Consider the following 18,812-nt stretch of genomic DNA (forward strand, 5'->3'; position numbering starts at 1 on the left):
TGCCAAACATAATCAGCAATATAAACCTGCTACCATTCTGGGTTTGTGGTTCCTGGGTTCTTGGTGTGTTTTCGTGTGTGTGTGTGTGTGTGTGTGTGTGTGTCTTCTTTTTGCTGGCCATTTGTGTTAATTTGCTAAGGTTGACCATCAAAATTTGCATTTGCTTTGACACTGAAGCTCACATCTGAACTTTCCTCTATAGGTGGGAACTGAGGCTCTGAACACCTGTGCCAGTGCTTTGCTCTAGCTTTCTGTTGCAATGCCAGTAAGCTTTGGTTCCCTCGTTTCCTGAAATTCTTGTGTGCTGGGGAGTGTCTGCCCCAACCATGTGTGTCCCAGAGAAGGGATAAACCCTGCCGTAGACTGAGAGGAGACTGCCAGCTCTGAAGGACTGGCTGAGCTGCCAGGCCTGGAGACAGGGCCGGCTCCAGGCACCAGCTTAACAAGCAGGTGCTCGGGGCGGCCCAGGAAGAGGGGCGGCACCTGCGGCAATTCGGGGGCGTCAGGTCCCTCACTCCCTCTAGGAGAGGAGGACCTGCCACTGAACTGCCGCTGCCGATCGCGGCTTTTTTTTTTTCCAATTACTTTTTTTTTTTTCTTGGGGCGGCAGAAATGCTGGAGCCGGCCCTGCCTGGAGGGAAGAGCTTTAACTGTGAGGCTGCTGGGAGGTAGTGCTGACAGTGGTGCCTCCTGAGTGGAGGGAGCCATAAGATGGAAGCTTCTGGAAGGGGACAGAAGGGTTCGCAGAAAGCAAGGGGAGCTTGTCTCTAACCTCCTCGTGTGCTGAGAGACTCCTGGATCAAGCACCAGCTACACGACAAGAGTAACGGGGGATATAACCCCTGCCTGCAGCATGTTGATGCCACACACTGGAACTGCAGGGGGTCTTGTTCCTTTCTTGTCTGCCTCCAATGAGGCCCTTGACTGAATGAAGCTGCCCAGTGTTCATTTTGTGCCACTTGACCAGGGGCGGCTCCAGGCCCCAGCGCACCAAGCGCGTGCCTGGGATGGAAAGCTGCGGGGGGTGGCACGCCAGTCGCCATGAGGGCAGCAGTCAGGCTGCCTTTGGCGGCATGCCTGCAGGAGGTCCGCCAGTTCCGCGGTTTCTGAGGCAATTCGGCGGCGGGTACGACAAAGGCGTGGGACCGGTGGACCTCCCGCAGGCGCGCCGCCGAAGGCTGCCTCACTGCCGTGCTTGAGGTGGCAAAATACAGAGCCACTTGACAGAGAGCTTTTCAGTCTAGCAGACGGAAGTTATAACAAGATCCAATCGTTGGAAGTTGAAGCTGGACAAATTGAGACTCAAACTAAGAAGCACATTTTTATCTGTGAGGGTAATTAACCACCAGAATAGATTGCCGAGATTTATGGTGAATTCTCGATCTCTGGCAATTTTATAGTCAAGATTGGATGTTTTTCTAAAAGATATTATCTAATTCAAATATTAATTAAGTCTATGGTCTGTGTTATGTAGTAAATCAGACTAAATGATCGTAGTGGTTTCTTCTGACCTTATAATCTATGAAATGAGTATCAACTCTCCTTTGTAAAAACAATTTATATGCTCTTTTATGTCACATTTTGTAGTCAGCTAAATAGAAAAAGGAGCTGTACAAGGGTATTATGAGAAAAAGATAATGATCTCTCAAGACCTTAACAAAGACATTTGAGGAGCACTTTTATAGTCAGAATAAAAAGAAAAAGGCTAGACATAGGCCAAAATATTTTATTAAGCAGAGCTTAAAATTAAAGGTAGAGACCTACTGCACAGCTTCGGTGATCTGAATCTGACCGTTGTGGATCAATGTGCCTCCAAATAGACAGCGATATCAAGACATTGGGGAAAAATACATGTGTATTGATCAAGAAGGTCATTTCTGCATAGCAACCAATATGATAATACAGTGTTTCCCAAACTTGGGACGCCGCTTGTGTAGGGAAAGCCCCTGGCGGGCCGGGCCGGTTTGTTTACCTGCCGCGTCCGCAGGTCTGGCCGATCGCGGCTCCTACTGGCCGCGGTTCGCCGCTCCAGGCCAATGGGAGCTGCTGGAAGTGGCGGCCAATACGTCCCTCGGCCCGCGCTGCTTCCAGCAGCTCCCATTGGCCTGGAGCGGCGAACCACGGCCAGTGGGAGCCGCGATCGGCCAGACCTGCGGACGCGGCAGGTAAACAAACCGGCCCGGCCCGCCAGGGGCTTTCCCTACACAAGCGGCATCCCAAGTTTGGGAAACACTGTGATAACAGATAGGGACATGTATTGACCACAGATTTTTCAATATTTTTTTTAAAGTATTCAAAATCTAATGAAAGTTCCAATATGTCTGTTTTTACTGACATAGTTAAAATTTACCCAATTGATATACCTCTTCTTCTTTCCCCATCAACTTCTCTCCCACCCCCAAATCCTGCTCATGAAATATCAATGAAATGATTATGATTAAATCATATATATTCGTATTCAGCAAATCTTCACTTCTTCTTATTCTAGAGCAGGTTCATTTATATTTGAAATTCAAGTGACTGCTTAGTTGCCATGTGGTATAGGATAGCCCAAACCTATAAAGGCCGCCAAGGACTTTTCCATTCACCCTAAAATCAATGGTTTCCTTACAGGTAGAGCCTATTGCAGGATTGCCTGGTATTCAGGGCAGGGGCTGTGGGTGGGAATCACAAAGGTATTTAGGCAACAAATGCCCCTTGATTTCAATAGGAGTTAGGCACATGAGTAATTTTGTGATTCCTGCCCTCGGTCTTTGCCTGTTTCTGCTACGTGCAGTGCTGCTGGATAAGTAGGAAATAGCTGTGGTTTCTGGCTCCTGTTTGAAAGGTGTTTCAGTGCCAACTCTCGGGTCATGTCTTGTTAGACTTGCCTCAATTATTTTTTAAGAAATTATGAAGATGAAAATACTGGATGAAAGAATTGATTTCCAGACTCCTAGTAAAAAAGATGGGCTCAGACAGCAAGAATGTTTCTGTGGTAAAACCTCCATCATCTCAGAGATGGTCTTTCCCGTGACAGTCAAGGCAGCCTCTTGGCTTTTGACTAGCAGCCTGTGAGGAGGTGAATGCTTTCCAGTGTCCCCCATTTTTCTTCTACCTCTGACTCAAATTAAAAATATATAATTTGCCTCTGTATATTTCGAGCCCTTCTTCTAAGGCTGTGAGTGTAGGCCAGAAACTAGCCCAACGTGGCAAAAAAGACTCTCCTTTGCTGTGATACCTGCAAAAAACATGACAACGGTCGGGCTGCTGGTGTGCAGAGACCAAACAGTATTGTGCTGATTAATACGGTCTCGTTGTTGACTTCCACTGCCCTGTCTGTCTGTATCAGCCTATGGTCTCTTGTCTCAGACATGGATAGCGAGCTCTTTGAGGGAGAGGCCTCTGCTTGATCTGTTTGTACAGCACCTGGCACAATGGGGTCCTGGTGCATGACGAGGACTCTTAGGCACTATGCGAATACAAACAATAACATACTGTGTAAGAGCCCACAGTGAACTGGCACCAATATGTAGGTTCTTGCTAGGTTGGGCCTGCTGTTCTGTATGCTGCTATGTGCATTCCTGCTCCAAGTGCATCCCTAATATCTTCTCCATGTACCCAAACTTCCTCCAATGACTTTTCCAAGCCAGCAAGGTTCTCTTCAGACTTATCCAGCAGCCAGATCACCCCCCTCCAAGCCACAGGTTCTATTCTTGCACATGTTCCTCTCTGGATCAGGAAATCAGCTTCCAGGGGTTATTCTGGATCCATTTATCTCCCTCTGAATGTGCAGTTATTTCGATTTGGAGTGTCTGTCTGGGCGATGTTTTTAAAAATAAATTAATTTGATTTCCTCTACCCTCTTCAGGGTTCTAGTCAAGTACATAACGATGAGTTCCAATATTAACATAATAACTATGGACACATGTACTTCAAGAACCAACTTTAGATCTGCAAAATAAACAGAGGAAACCATTCTACCCTCGTCTCCAGTCGGAATCAATACTAAACTCTAACCTCTCTCAAGAGAGTATGGCCCTTTCTTCTTAATGCACAAATCTCTAATCAGTAATGGAACAAAATCTACTGACATCAAAAAAAGCCACAATGAATCTAATACAGCAAGAAATCGTCTTTTATATATGCAAGAATGGCCACAGCTGGCAGCCAAAACATCTAAAACACTGGAGCTATAAAAAAAATGCCAACGAGCTAGATCTGGGCACAAACTTTCCAATGGAATATTTTTGTCAGAAAATGCAGATTTGTTGAATCTGAAACTTTTTGCAGTAATGTGTCTGTTAAATGAAACTTTTCTTGGGAAGGTTTCTTAAGTCCAGGAAGTTTGGGCAGGAGGGAAGGGGGAGAGAGAACCAACCATCCAATGCAACTAGATGGAGCTAATATCAGGTGGGTGCAAAACAGGTTGTAAAACCGTTCTCAGAGAGTAGTTATCAGTTGTTCACAGTCATGCTGGAAGGGCATAACGAGTGGGGGCCCGTAGGGATCAGTTCTTGGTCCGGTTCTATTCAATATCTCCATCAATGATTTAGATAATGGTATAGAGTACACTTATAAAGTTTGCGGATGATACCAAGCTGGGAGGGGCTGCAAGTGCTTTGGAGGATAGGATTAAAATTCAAAATGATCTGGGCAAACTGGAGAAATGGGCTGAAGGAAATAGGATGAAATTCAATAAGGAAAAATGCAAAGTACTCCACTTAGGAAGAAGCAATCAGTTGCACACATAAAAAGTGGGAAATGACTGCCTAGGAAGGAGTACTGCAGAAAGGGATCTGGGGGTTAGTGGACCACAAGCTAAATATGAGTCAACAGTGTAATGCTGTAGCAAAAAAAAGTGAACATCCTTCTGGGATGTATTAGCAAGAGTGTTGTAAGCAAGACATGAGAAGTAATTCTTCCACTCTACTCTTCACTGATTAGGCCTCAACTGGAGTATTGTGCCCAGTTCTGGGTGCCACATTTCAGAAAGGATGTGGACAAATTGGAGATAGTCTAAGAAGAGCAACAAAAATGATTAAAGGTCTATGATGAAACATGACCTATGAGGGAATGTTGAAAAAATTGGTCTTGTTTAGTCTGGAAAAGAGAAGACTGAGAGGAGACATGATAACCATTTTCAATTACATAAAAGGTTGTTACAATGAGGAGGGAGAAAATTTGTTTTTCTTAACCTCTGAGAATAGGACAAGAAGCAATGGGTTAAACTGCAGCAAGGGAGGATTAGGTTGGACATTAGGAAAAACTTCCTAACTGTCAGGGTGGTTAAGCACTGGAATAAATTGCCTAGGGAGGTTGTGGAATCTCCATGATTGGAGATTTTTAAGAGCAGGTTGGACAAACACCTGTCAGGGATGGTCTAGATAATACTTAGTCCTGCCATGAGGCAGGGGACTGGACTGGATGACTTCTTGAGGTCCCTTCCAGTCCTATGATTTTATGATTCTATCTGCCCCGGTCCAGCCGTTACCTGGGTAGTTGGAGCACTTACCTCTGATGTAGAAGATCCAGGTTCAGGTCCCTGGTGTGAAGGTGGCAGCACCTCCCACGTTCCAGGTAAATGTCTTAACCATGGGGCTATTGGCTATTCTGGGCTGGGTTTCTCCCTCTGTGTTTTTTGTGAAATTTTTTGAAAGGTGTTGGTATCATTGCACATTGTAAAAGAAACAAATGTTGAAACCTCAATTTTTTTTGTGACATAGAAATCTTGTTTTCCAGACAGTGCTACTACTAGCTTGTTACATATCAGCTGTGGATTTGAAGAAAAAAAAAAAAAAGAGAGAGAGGCAATTTGTCCAGGAGCAAATAAATACGATGGTTGGGGTTATAATGACTGGCGCTACTCTATTGCCCTACATAGATCTAGAAAACTTAGTAAATTGTGTAACGTTGGAGCTATAACAAATGCAATGCCACACTACTAAGAATGCTTCTGATTTCCAAATATCCAACTTGGTCATTTTCACTTAATCAGGTTATTGTTTAACATGATCTGTCATTTAATTTGACCCAAACCTCAGGAACCAAATCCATTACATTAAAAACCCCAAACCTTTTCATAGAATCATAGAAGATTAGGGTTGGAAGAGACCTCAGGAGGTCATCTAGTCCAACCCCCTGCTCAAAGCAAAGCCAACCCCAACTAAATCATCCCAGCCAGGGCTTTGTCAAGCCGGGCCTTAAAAACCTCTAAGGATGGAGATTTCACCACCTCCCTAGGTAACCCATTCCAGTGCTTCACCACCCTCCTAGTGAAATAGTGTTTCCTAATATCCAACCTAGACCTCCCCCACTGCAACTTGAGACCATTGCTCCTTGTTCTGTCATCTGCCACCACTGAGAACAGCCAAGCTCCATCCTCTTTGGAACCCTTCAGGTGGTTGAAGGCTGCTATCAAATCCCCCCTCACTTTTCTCTTCTGCAGACTAAATAACCCCAGTACCGTCAACTTCTCTCCTCATAAGTCATGTATCCCAGCCCCCTAATCATTTTTGTTGACCTCCACTGGACTATCTCCAATTTGTCCACATCCCTTCTGTAGTGTGTGTGTGTGGGGGAAACTGGATATAGTACCCTAGATGTGGCCTCACCAGTGCCGAATAGAGGGGAATAATCACTTCCCTCGATCTGCTGGCAATGCTCCTACTAATACAGCCCAATATGGTGTTAGTCTTCTTGGCAACAAGGACACACTGTTGACACATATCCAGCTTCTCATCCACAGTAATCCCCAGGTCCTTTTCTGCAGAACTGCCCCATAGCCAGTCCGTTCCCAGCCAAAAAACATGCTCAGCTTCGGTAATTATCGAGGGTTGGGGGTGTTTTACTAACCTGATGTGGACGTGTGTAATTGTGTGAGACTAAGGGGGGGATGGATAGCTCAGTGGTTTGAGCATTGGCCTGCTAAATCCAGGGCTGTGAGCTCAATCCTTGAGGGGGCCACTTAGGGATCTGGGAGAAAATCAGTCCTTGGTCCTGCTAGTGAAGGCAGGGGGCTTGACTCAGTGACGTCTCAGGGTCCCTTCCAGTTCTGTGAGATAGGTATATCTCCATATATTAAGTAAAGTTTAGCTTTAAGTGAAAGAACTCTTGTGTTGTCCTGTTTGTGCCAGCCATCTATCAGTCAGATGGCCGTGTCTCCCCTGATTTATTTCCTGACACCACCTCACACAAAGTAAAAGTTACCAAGAGCTTTGGGTTGAAAGAAACCCAGGTAACATGCAGTTGGAGGGTTTTTTGCTGCATTGAATCAGGTTTTCCCAGGGTGTTTAGGTGGCCCATTAAATGATGCAATCTATTTCTCTGGTGGAGTGTCCTTGTTTGATGAAGGCCATTTTAATTGTGTTCAGGCGAGTATCCCAGCCTTTCTCCTCAGAGCATGTTCTTAGATATCTGAGTGCCTGGCTGTAGATAACAGATTTCTTGGTGTGTTTGTGGAGGTTACATCATCTGTGAAGGTAAGTGTAGCGATCCACGGGTTTCTTGTATATATTTGCCTGTAGCGTTCCATTGTTGAAGCTGATGGTGATGTTCAGGAATTTGATTCTGGTGTGGGAGTGTTCTAGAGAGAGTTTAATGTCGTTAAAGTTGTGGTGGAAATCAAAGAGGGAATTTAGGTCATCTGTCCAGAGGATGAAAATATTATCAATATATCTCAGGTGTATCATTGGTTTCATGGTGCATTTTTTCAAAAAATCTTCCTTGAGGTGGCCCATGAAGAGGTTGGCATGTTGGGGAGCCATCCTAGGAGCCATGGATGTGCCCAGGGTTTGGATAAAATGTTTGTTGTTAAATGTAAAGTTGTTGTGGGTGAGGATGAAATGGATGAGTTTGGTGATGGGTTTGTGGTGGATTTCCACATGTTCTTTATCTTTTACGTATTTGATGCCATCGTGGTGAGGGATGTTGGTGTATAGGGAGATGACATCCAGGGTGGCAAGGACAGAGTTATGTGGGACGTTGTTAATGTTGTGGAATTTCTGAAGGATGTTGATAGTGTTTTAGAGCAGCGGTTCCCAGTTTGTGGCTTGTGACCCCAAATAAGGTCGCTCCATCAGCAGATGGGGGTTGCGGCAATCCCTGGTGTGTGGAGGATGCCATTTTGCTCTGCGCAGCATGACATCACATGTACAGTGTGTACGAGGTCACGATGCATGAAGGACAACATTTTGCTCTACAAAATTGCATCCCCCATGTGGCGTGACCTCACGTGTATGATGCTTGCGAGGTCACGCTATGTGGAGGACACCATTTTGCTCTACAAAATGGTGTCCTCTTCACTGTCTGGGGTTCCAGGAGGGAATATACATTTTTAATGGGGTCATAGCAGCAAAACATTTGGGAGTCCCTGTCTTAGAGGCAAGCCCCTTGTGTAGTGAGTGGCTGCCTGTCCTTAAAGGGGAACAAAGACTGTCTTTCCTCGGGTGTCTGGAGAGCACCTAGAGTATAGTGGTTGTTAAGGTAAACAAATAATATCTAGTGGTTATCTTCAGTACCAGAAGGATTTTTTTTAACCTTATCCATTGTAGGTGGACTGAGTTTGGTTCTGTGTTTTCCGTACTGGGGTACATGACATTGGGAATGGAAATGACTGTATAGTTAATACTGCATAAGAAGTTTTTATTTATATCTGCTCCCCACTTACCACTGTTTGAAATTCTCAGGTTGAAATTTTCAAAGAATGCCTTGTACTCTAACAGGACAGCTGTCTTTGGATGTGTTCCTGTTATGCTAGCTTATAACGGTTCTCCATTTATTCGCTAGTGCTCTGATTTAATGCAAATTATTTCCTGTATGTAATACATTGAAAACATCTTTTCTATGTTTTCATACTGGCACATAATCTCATTTCTTTAAAGTCTCTCTTCTTTTTGTGTTATGTTGTCCACAAATCTGTACAGGGGAATGAGGACACTCTTCTTCTATTATTTTGTGCCCAGAGGTGAAGGGGTTGGGGCACAGAGGTTGAACGAATCTAACCACAGGGAAAGATTTCTGAATAATATCTTTTCACGGTTGGTGAGAGTGAGATTCCAGGCATGGTTATTATACATAATGATGTAACTATAATTGGTTCTTTGTAGAATGGGATTAAATTAAATTCACAAAATGTCAGGATCCTTTGCATTTAAGTACTATTCAGCAATGGTTTGAATGGCTAATACTTTCAACATCTAAAAAAATCCTTTTAAATGGGCTGATGTCAATTGTTTGTCCAGCTCCTATTATGAAATACTGAAACAACAAAACCCCCTCACAAAAGTACTTGCAGGAATGGATGGATCACTCAGTAATTGCCCTGTTCTATTTATTCCCTCTGAAGCTTTTGGGGTTTGTATTGTCTCCGTTTGTAGGTAGCCACCAGTTTAGGGAAAAAATGTCACTGTGAAATGAAATGTTGTTTTGTTTATGCAAGAATGAAAAGCAGCCTATGCTGGTGGAAGAAGAGTAATTTTCATGTGCAAACACTCACGAAGGTGGCTACATGCAGCTGTCGTTAGTGGGCAGGGAGGTGTGGCTGGTGAGGTTCATACGTGTCTTTTTCACATCCTGTATTAATTTTGTCATTCTGCCAGCTCTCTCCAGACAAGATTTATATAAAGAAGATATACTATGTGCAAGGAATAAAACAGTGCTTGCCAATGGCCTTGCGTCCTATTTGTCATTACTTGTTGTGGAGTAGAACCTAGAAGCCCCATTCTCCTAAGTGTTGTACATCCCCACAATAGACACTGTCTCAACGAGCTTACAGCTTAAATAGGCAGGACAGACAAAGGGTGAGTGAAAAGGAGGGATCTCCATTTTACATGTGGAAATAAGAATCATGGAGTGTAAGTGTTTTGCCCAGGGTTCTACAACAAAACCCTAGTCCCACAAACACTTTGGTGGACGGAGACAGAGAAGAAGGATGTGATGGATAGGAATCGGGTAGTATTCTTTTAAATAGTGGCCCTCATGGTCTTCTATGTTCTAGAAACTTCCCGAAGCCTGCTGGAGCTGCAGTGTATCCATATAGCTAGGCCTTGCATGTGTAAGGGGACTGTTGGCCCCTCACTAAAACTCGGTGGGGGTGTTTTGGTGGCTAGCTCACAGTCCAAAAAGAAAGGGGGAGGGTCGATGGGAAATCAGGACCCTGAGACTGACAGTTCCCAGGAACAATGGGGAGAGGCCAATGCTCCAGGTCAGCCTGATTGACAGGGGGTGAGGGGGGTCCCACCCTCCATGGGAGCTAGAATTGCCTGGGTCAGACAGAGTGGGGCCGAGCTAAGGAGAGAGCAGGGGCCCGAGCTGAGCTGCTGGGAGCAGAGCCGGGCCAGAGCCAGAGAGGCCAGAGAAGCCGCCCAGGGAGCTGGAGGCTGAGTAGCAGCCGTGCTGCGGCCGAGAGGTGGGCTGGAGCTGGGGCTGGAGCCGTCCGGAGCCGGGTGCGGGGAGCAGCTGGGGAGAGTGAGGGAGACCCTGGGCAGTGGCCCAGCCCAGGAAGACGCCCCAGCCAAGAATCCCTGCAGGCCAGACTTGGAGGGGGATCGTAACCCTGATGGGGCGGGGACAACGCTGGGAAGAAGGGTCCTGCCACCTACAGCCTGAGAGCGTGGGGTCACCGCCAGAGCAAGTGTCCAACCCACAGCGTCTCTGCAGCGCAGCCAGGGCCTGGGCAGGGGCCTGGGAAGTGTGAGAAACCGACTGAACTTCCCTGGCATCCCGGAGATGCTGGTTGTGACGTCCCCGGGCCACAGAGCGGGGTGACGGGTTTTCCTTTCACCTTTCCCAGTTTTCCTTATTTTTTTAAACTGATTGCGGTTTAATAAATTGTATTTGCTTTGAACTGTATGTGATGATCAGTGGGTCAGGGAAGTGCTCAGTGCAGAGAGAGCATCCCGGAATGGAAACACCCTAGCCCCTGCCCTAAGTGACCACGGCAAGGTTGGGGGTCGAGCCCCCCAGGAATCCAGGGCCCAGCCTTGTCAGGGTTACGAGGACTCTGCCACACACGACAGTGGAAGGGGAGCCCTCGAGGTCAGGCCTCTGGGTACAGGAAGTGGGAGCGAGGACTCAGATCCCTTCGCTAGCCCACTTCACCGGGGTACTGTATAAGCCAGGAAAGTTCCGCACAATAGCGGGACCATTCCCCCGCTTACATGTGGCATATCATCTGTAAACACAGTTATCTGGATCCCCCTGTTTCCTTCGGGTGCCTTCATATTATGAATGCTGCGTAAGGAGCTAAAGGAGTATGTGTCATCGTGCTGCCCCATGCTTTACAGGCCCAGACGTTTGAATTCAGATCTATATTGGCCTAGGCTCTGATGCAGCACAGCACTTAGGCATGTGATTCATTTCCTTAGCCTTAAAGTTAATCATGCTTTCGTGCTTTCCGGAGCTGGAGCCATAACTTCTAGAATGGGGGATTCTGTGATTTACAAGTCACCCTCTTTACAAAGTCTCTTCCTGGGTAAATAGTTCAATATATTTCCTCTGAGCAGAGCAGTCCCCATACCGTTTCACTTACGGTGCTTTATTACTGAAGAATGACCGTTTCCAATAAGATCTGATAAAAGTGGTGAGATGGATCGAACAAGAGTCAATGTTGGATGACCGTTTGGCTGTCCGGTAGCTGACTGAACGGTAGCTGCTTTGTATGTGATGATATAGGCACACCACAGTAAATTAACTTCACCGGCCTCTTCTCCCACTGCCTGCCCACCTTTGTCCCTAAGTCAGTCTTTATGTGTAAAGTAATCCAAGGTGAGGGAACAAAGTGCCATGAAAGTACCTTTTCTATTAAATGCCTTGTTATAAATGAAAGGGAAGGTGGTTAATTCAAAGCAAAGGTGAAGGAGATAAGTTTACTGTAAATCCTCCCTGAACTGCCCCTTTGCGTAAGTTTGTAGCTTGCACCAGCATGTTTTATACCCTGCAGACAAAGGCTTTTTGTTCAATACTCTTTTCACTTTGAGTTGCTACTGCTATGAATCCTTTCATTTCTGCAATGGAAACTGACACATTCATATGGCACAAACCTCCTAGAAACACGCCTGCCACTGATTCTAATTTAGGAATGAAGCAGTTGATTAAATTAGCAGTTATGGATGCTTCGTAGGGAGCAGAGGGAAACGCCGGTTTGACTATTAGTGTTTTAGATATTCTAAATGATCAAAATAGTTTTATTGTGTAACTTACGAGTTATTGAACTGTGGAATTGAGAGTTATGGCTGCGGTGGCTGAAGCCAGAGGATTCTGAAAACCTCCAATGGCAGCAAGAACTTAACTAGGAATGTCTGGTTCGCTGCCAGAATTTTAACAGGCAGGTCCCTCAAAAAGCAATGTCCAGCCCCATTTGGTGATGTTCCCTAGGTCAAATACTCTTCTCCATACCTCCCCCTCCTCTAAAAATAACCATCCATCAATTTCTACTCTTCCCTTCACTGAACATATCCAACCCTTCCATATGTTCCTGTACATACCAGTCCACCCTGCTCCTGCTCCCCAGCATGTCACTCACATCTCTCCCGGGGCTCCCATACTCTTCCTCACAGCAGGCAGATGAGTGGCCTCTGGCTGTGGGTTGGTTGCATGGGGAGATGGTCATTGTGGGTGATCAGTTGGCAGATGGGTCCCCTCTGTTGTTGAGGTGGCCGGTCTCCTTGGCCCGCTGGAGGCTTCTCCTAGCTAGTGTGGTATGTAGCTCTTCCACACACACCCGGTTCTGTTACTTTCATTCCTTTATCAGAGGGGTAGCCGTGTTAGTCTGAATCTGTAAAAAGCAACAGAGGGTCCTGTGGCACCTTTAAGACTAACAGAAGTATTGGGAGCATAAGCTTTCGTGGGTAAGAACCTCACTTCTTCAGATGCAAGCCTGTCTTGCATCTGAAAAAGTGAGGTTCTTACCCACGAAAGCTTATGCTCCCAGTACTTCTGTTAGTCTTAAAGGTGCCACAGGACCCTCCGTTGCTTTCATGCCTTTATAGCTCCAGAAATGTTACTCATCTGTTTGCCACTTCGCATTCATCAACGAGCTTCTTCATGAAATTTCCTTTCTCCCAGTTCCATAGATTATTCCTTTCCTGCTATTGATTGCAAATTATTTGTATGCGATACAGTGGAATGAAATAAGCAGTTTCTCTTCAATAAGTAATGCCATGTTTCATGCATAATTTTGCACAATCCATTTGCAGCACGTAAGGTTTCCAAGCATGCAGGATATTTATTAATTGGCTCTTAATTTGTGTTTCCCCAGCTCTGCTGCTTTGGTTTGGGTGTGGGACCTGTTCAATAAGGGAGAAAGTTTCCTGTGGTGCAGAAGCCATTCTTCCCAAAGAAGCCTTCAGATTACTCCGGCATGAAGCACGGCCAGGGATGGGTCAGTGAGGGGGCACAGTAGTTGTTTGCCAACTGCCTGGCATAGCAAAAGTGGGTGGAGAATTACACATAACCTGTGCTCATTGGCCCTGGGAAGTAGTTTTGCCTCACCAAGCCCTCTGCACAGCAACAGCTCAGATCCCAATTCCTGTTGTAGCTGGTATGGGAGGGAAACTGACTTCACATCAGTGTGTCCTGAAACATTCCTAACCCCACAGATCATTGTTTTAATCAGGGCAGAAGCCAGGGTGACCGTTTGTGCTCAGAATATCCAATGTGGACACTACTAGACTGCTGTCCTTTACAATAAAAGGGACAGAAAAGAGAGCACAGATGAGATGTGTATTTGTCACATAATATATTTTTGCCGGGATGGGAGGAGGGATTAGTGTGAGGAAGGGCATAAGTACGTTCTGTCTGTTTGGCTGATATGTGGGATGCTGAGGTTGGGGACACGTAAAAATCATCTCACTCTTCCAGTTTCAGTGTTAAATAGACAAACGATCATTGGTGGTTATTAAGAAAAGAGAGAGAGGCTCTGGAGTGGGACTCAGGAATTCTGGTCTCAATTTCTAGCTCTGCCACGGCCTCCCTCTGTGACCTTAAGTAAATTGTTTCACCTCTCTGCGCCTATGTTCCCCCTCTGTAAAATGGGGCAGCAGTGCAATGAAATAGGGGAGGCCATTTTGCTTCCCTCGCTAACAGGGATATTGTGAGCCGAAATGAATAAATAATGGCTTGGAGACCAATCTCGCGTAAGGACAAACCGGCTGCCCTGTTACCCAGCATTGCGTAGTGAGGTGAGCTTCTCCTTTCCCCCTAGGGTTTAAGTCGTGGAACCCTTCTTCAGGCTGGTGAGGACATATGGGGTCAGAGGGCCATCGAGGTGAATAGGAATACTTGCCTGCGTGACATTCCCACAATTAAACTCCTGCTGATCTGGACACACAGGTGAATGACAGACACAGAGACAGAGGTAAGCAACTGGCCACAACTTAACACTGGGGAAGAATGCCATGTGCCCACCCCCCTCACACACCAGCCATTTAACTGGGCCCCGTGCGGGGTTACAGGCTCATAGACTTTAAGGTCAGAAGGGACCATTATGATCATCTGGTCTGACCCCCTGCCGCTGCAGGCCATAAAACCGTCCCCGCCCTTTCCCTGGACTCTGCTGCTGAAGTCCCCAATCCTGTTATTAGTGACCTCAATCGGCAGAGACCCTCCTGCTAGAGATCCCTGCCCCATGCTGCGGAGGAAGGCGAAAAACCTCCAGAGGCTCAGCCAATCTGCCCTGGAGGAAAATTCCTTCCCGACCCCAAATATGGCGATCAGTAAGACCCCGAGCATATAGGCAAGAGTCTCCATCCTGACCCCTTTTAGCCATTATGCTATTTACCTACCATTGCTTGGTTTTCCTTGACAACTATGTTTTACCATTAAACCATTCCCTCCATAAACTTATCTAACTTAATCTTAAAGCCAGACAAGTCCCTCGCCATGTAACCGATACCTCGGCTAGACCCTCCTCAGCCTGAGCCCAGCTCACTGCTGACTCCTCTCGCCCTGTCCCTGCCAGGCACCAGGGGACCTCAGTCTGCCAAGGTCCAGGTCTCCCTTTCCCCTTATGGCCAAGGCCCCCCAGCCAGATCCCAGGCCCCATTCCCCTCTGGGAGCTGGCCTTGGGAGCCTCTATCCGCATGGGACACCAGCCAGAAGTGGTGATGAACTCAACGTTCCCTTGTTACTCCTAATGTTCGTGTTCCTATTCTTCCCCCTCCGGACCGGAGCTGGGCCTCCACCATGCTGCCAGGAAGGCGAAAACCCTCCAGTCCCTGCCAGTTTATCCCAGCAGAAAAGTCCCTTCCTGATCCCCAACCCGGCACAGAGTCAGCCACCCTGAATCCTGCAAGCACAGCTCGGTACCCCCCAGCCGCGGGGCGGGGGAGAGGGCAGCAACATGGCAAGATGGCCCCCAGATGCCTGGGGAGGCTTTACATTGAGAGGGGAGCCAATCAGTTCCCCTCATCCTCCTGGCTGGCCAATTGGAAGCAAAGTTGACCCTCCCGCAGGCATAGTTCCTCGTGCACTTCGCGGCACAAGGAGGGGATTGGCTATGGCATGTCTGGCTTCTATCTGAGACCTGTGCTAAGTTTTCACCGCGCTCTCATTGTTACTATTTCACTAGCTAACGACTCTGAGGATGCGGCTACCAGTCAGATGGGCAAAGCTGTGAGTGAATCCCGTGTTCAGTTACATTCAGAAATATAAGTAGCTGGAGATTCCTTTTCCTCACTTTTCAAAAAGATTTCACTCCCATTAATTTCCCCAGAAATCATAATACTTGGCAAAATACAGGAGTCTGTCTGAGGTTGATAATTAACGTCCAAATTTCTTATGATTTTTGGTAGTAGCCCAAGTTTGAAGAAACTGAAATCTCCTGTCAAAGTTGTACTGAAGATGTCTGCTTCACCCAGGGTCGTTGTTTTACTAGTGTCCAATCTCTGTTAGCATTTCCAAATCATAAATTGGAAAGGTAGCTCCTCTGGTTCATTGCGAGCTTTATAGGATGTTCCAGACTAGATTTTAATAAGGCCATATTACAGAGGCTGCCTTGAATGGCATTACTAATGTTCTTATTCATTTTTATTGAGGTTGTTTGCCTTAGACCTGTTACGTATTTCATCAACCTTGGACGTCGTTGCATGGGCAATGCAGTTTCACTGGAATGTTTAAGGACAGAGGTTGGCCTGTCCTCAGGGGACTATACTTACTGTTCTCTTTAGGATCACACCCTCCTATCTCGAAAGTTCAGATTTGTTTTGCTTTGTGCTTTGGTATGTAGAGCAAGGTAGGTGTTTCTTCGGTTGACTGAAATGATATTTGGTATCCCTTAGATTTCTGGTCTGGTGCTTTTAACTGTATAGGCCTATTAGTTAGTATCATTAGGAGTATTATTCCATTTGAAGGTTATACCTAAGTGTATTGGTGTGTCTGTCTTTTTCATCTAATTACCTAATTTAAGATTTGGTCTTAGAAGTCAAGAAATACAAAAGTTAAGCTTTATAAAATAAATACCTGTCAATATCGACATTATGGGCCCGATCCAAAGCTCACTGGCTAAAGTGGGAGCTTCCCCCTTATCTTCATTGTGGTTTGTATTGGGGGGGGGGAATAAAAAATGCTACATATGAGCAATGCAGCTGAGTTAATGTTGTTTTTGGAGCTTTGTCTTTTATTTTATTTTATTTATTTAGCTTGACCGCAACAATCTATTGGTCAGTACAGCAACACAGTCCTAGGCACGTCATTGTTGTTGTTCAAAGTTACAATCTGATCCTGGCATGCTTCAGAAACTCAGCCACCTAACATTGCTGGGTGGGCTGTTAAAAAGGAGGAGAATATCTACAATATTTTGGGCCTTAAAAAGAAAATTTGGAAGTTTGACTCTCGATCATTATATGAGAATCAAAGAGTGGAAGAAAACAACCTTGCTAAAAATGAGACCCCTAGCTATGACATTTCCACTCGGAAGGCTTTTCCCTCTGTGTGGAAAATAAAAATACATTTAGATGTATAGAGAAGGGAACTCAAAAGCAAATTAGAACAAGAGCTAGAAAAGGCAAGAGAGCAAAGGTCAGCAATGTTGTGAAAAACAGAAGATCAAGCTGTCTGCAGAAAAAGCAGATGGATTCCATTATGTAAACTCCCAATCCGAGTCACCGAGAGGAACAAAATATCTTCTGGGATAACTAGGTACATGTTTCTTTTTTGGCAAGAGAAAGGGTTTCTTTTTTTAGCTTGTTAGAGAAAAAGCTTAAATATCCCTGTAATTGGAGAATACAGTGGAGGTAATTGTGTGTTAAAGACGTGAAAAAAAGATGTGACTAGTAAATGAACAGAAGGATGCAAATAGCAAAATAGGCAGCAAGTGGAGAGATAATGATATCCTTTAAATAAGGGAGAGTAAGAAAAGTTCAAACTAGTAGTATAAGGGGTGATTTTAGACTATCCTCATCCTCTAATGGCTTGAAGGAGACAAGGTGGTCCAGTGAGGGGGAGCAGCGTAATAGAAATTCTTTGGGAGACCTGGGCTTTATTCCTAGATCTGCGTATGGCTTGCTCTGTGACCTTGGGTAAATTGTTTAACCTCTTTGTGGCTCTTTTCCCCATCTGCAAAATGGAATTAATTACCCACCTTTTGAAAGCACTTTGAGAGCTATACCTGTATTGTATTAGCTAGTGACAGGGATTATCAAACTCATGAATTTGTTAAATTCGGATTCTGTGTGTGTCACGTAACCTGTATCCTGGGAGAAAGGGAACTGAGTCAGGAGACTATAAAGTCAAGGCTCACCTCTGGTTAATATTTCCACGCACTTCACATCCCTTATTCCCAAGCAAGGCCTTGTATCCCAACCCTAGAAGGCAGTCAGTGATTAGCCCACCCCATTTTACAAATGCATGAATAGAGACCGCACAAGATCATTTTGTGCAGAGCCGGGAATAGAACCCACATCTAATGTGGCAAACACAAGTTTCGCCACACAGCTTTTCTCACTGACTGACTACTTTGTGTGTGTTGGTTGGCCTAGCTGGGATTGCTTCCCCACACTCCCATCCTACGGCCAGAAATAATACCCCAGGTCCCTGATAGCCAATATTCTCCTGCTGTCTAGCAGAGTTATAAAAACCTCTCTCAAAGAATGTGTCAAATCCCCATCTCGGGGCTGGTCCCCCTAGAGGATAACAGTTTCTTTTGTAGCGTTCTGAGCTGACTTGTGTGTCCAGGGACCCATGTGGTGGGGAGAGTTTGTGGCTGCATGTGATGGAATTTCCTTGTCAGTATTTTTAATTATTTTAGTTAATTCACACAGTGAGATTTATGTTTTAAAGCCATTAATGATAAATGAAGGTCTGACATGCAACAAAACACACCTTTTCCACATCTTGACTGGCCATGTGTGACAGTAGTAAACTTTATGGTTGAGGTATGGTTAAGAGAAGTGGGGAAACATTTATGTGGAGCAATAGACCAGCTATTTTGTTGGCAAATCCAATTTCCCTTCATCGATAGGCACCTCTCAGCGCTTTTTGATAAAAGTGCTCAAAATAACAGCGTTGTGACAGTTAGAGCAGGAATAAATGACATGCAAAGAACTGCGGACTGGATGCACAAAGGGACTTGGGCGTTGCTATACTCAGCACTGCAACACCCAACTTTTATGTGCCTACTGAAATCCCCAGGCCCGAGTTAGCTAAACTATTGGGGAGACGTGGCCCCCACCCTCACTGCCCACTGCTCGGCTGTCTTCAGTGTGGCTAGGCGTGCTCCGAGACTGCCTACCAGCTCAGGGCCTGCAGGCAAGAGAGGTAGGGAACCCCTACTTTGAGAACCCTGCTGATGCTTAGGTGTGAGCGAGGGGCTGAGCAGTTTGGTGGTGTTGGGACTT

The 18,812-nt window shown here is 45.7% G+C and overlaps 1 long non-coding RNA gene across 1 annotated transcript in view; it reads left to right on the forward strand.

Moving 5' to 3' along the window:
• Nucleotides 1-13,235: 13,235 nt before the first annotated feature.
• LOC135982766 (uncharacterized) overlaps nucleotides 13,236-18,812 on the forward strand; it is a 31,061-nt gene continuing 25,484 nt past the window's right edge. Inside the window, exons 1-2 of the long non-coding RNA XR_010600318.1 lie at nucleotides 13,236-13,360; nucleotides 14,183-14,335. This is a non-coding gene — a long non-coding RNA (uncharacterized LOC135982766). The remainder of the gene's footprint in view (nucleotides 13,361-14,182; nucleotides 14,336-18,812) is intronic.

Source organism: Chrysemys picta, chromosome 4 (assembly GCF_011386835.1).
Source record: "Chrysemys picta bellii isolate R12L10 chromosome 4, ASM1138683v2, whole genome shotgun sequence".
Taxonomy (NCBI): domain Eukaryota; kingdom Metazoa; phylum Chordata; order Testudines; family Emydidae; genus Chrysemys; species Chrysemys picta.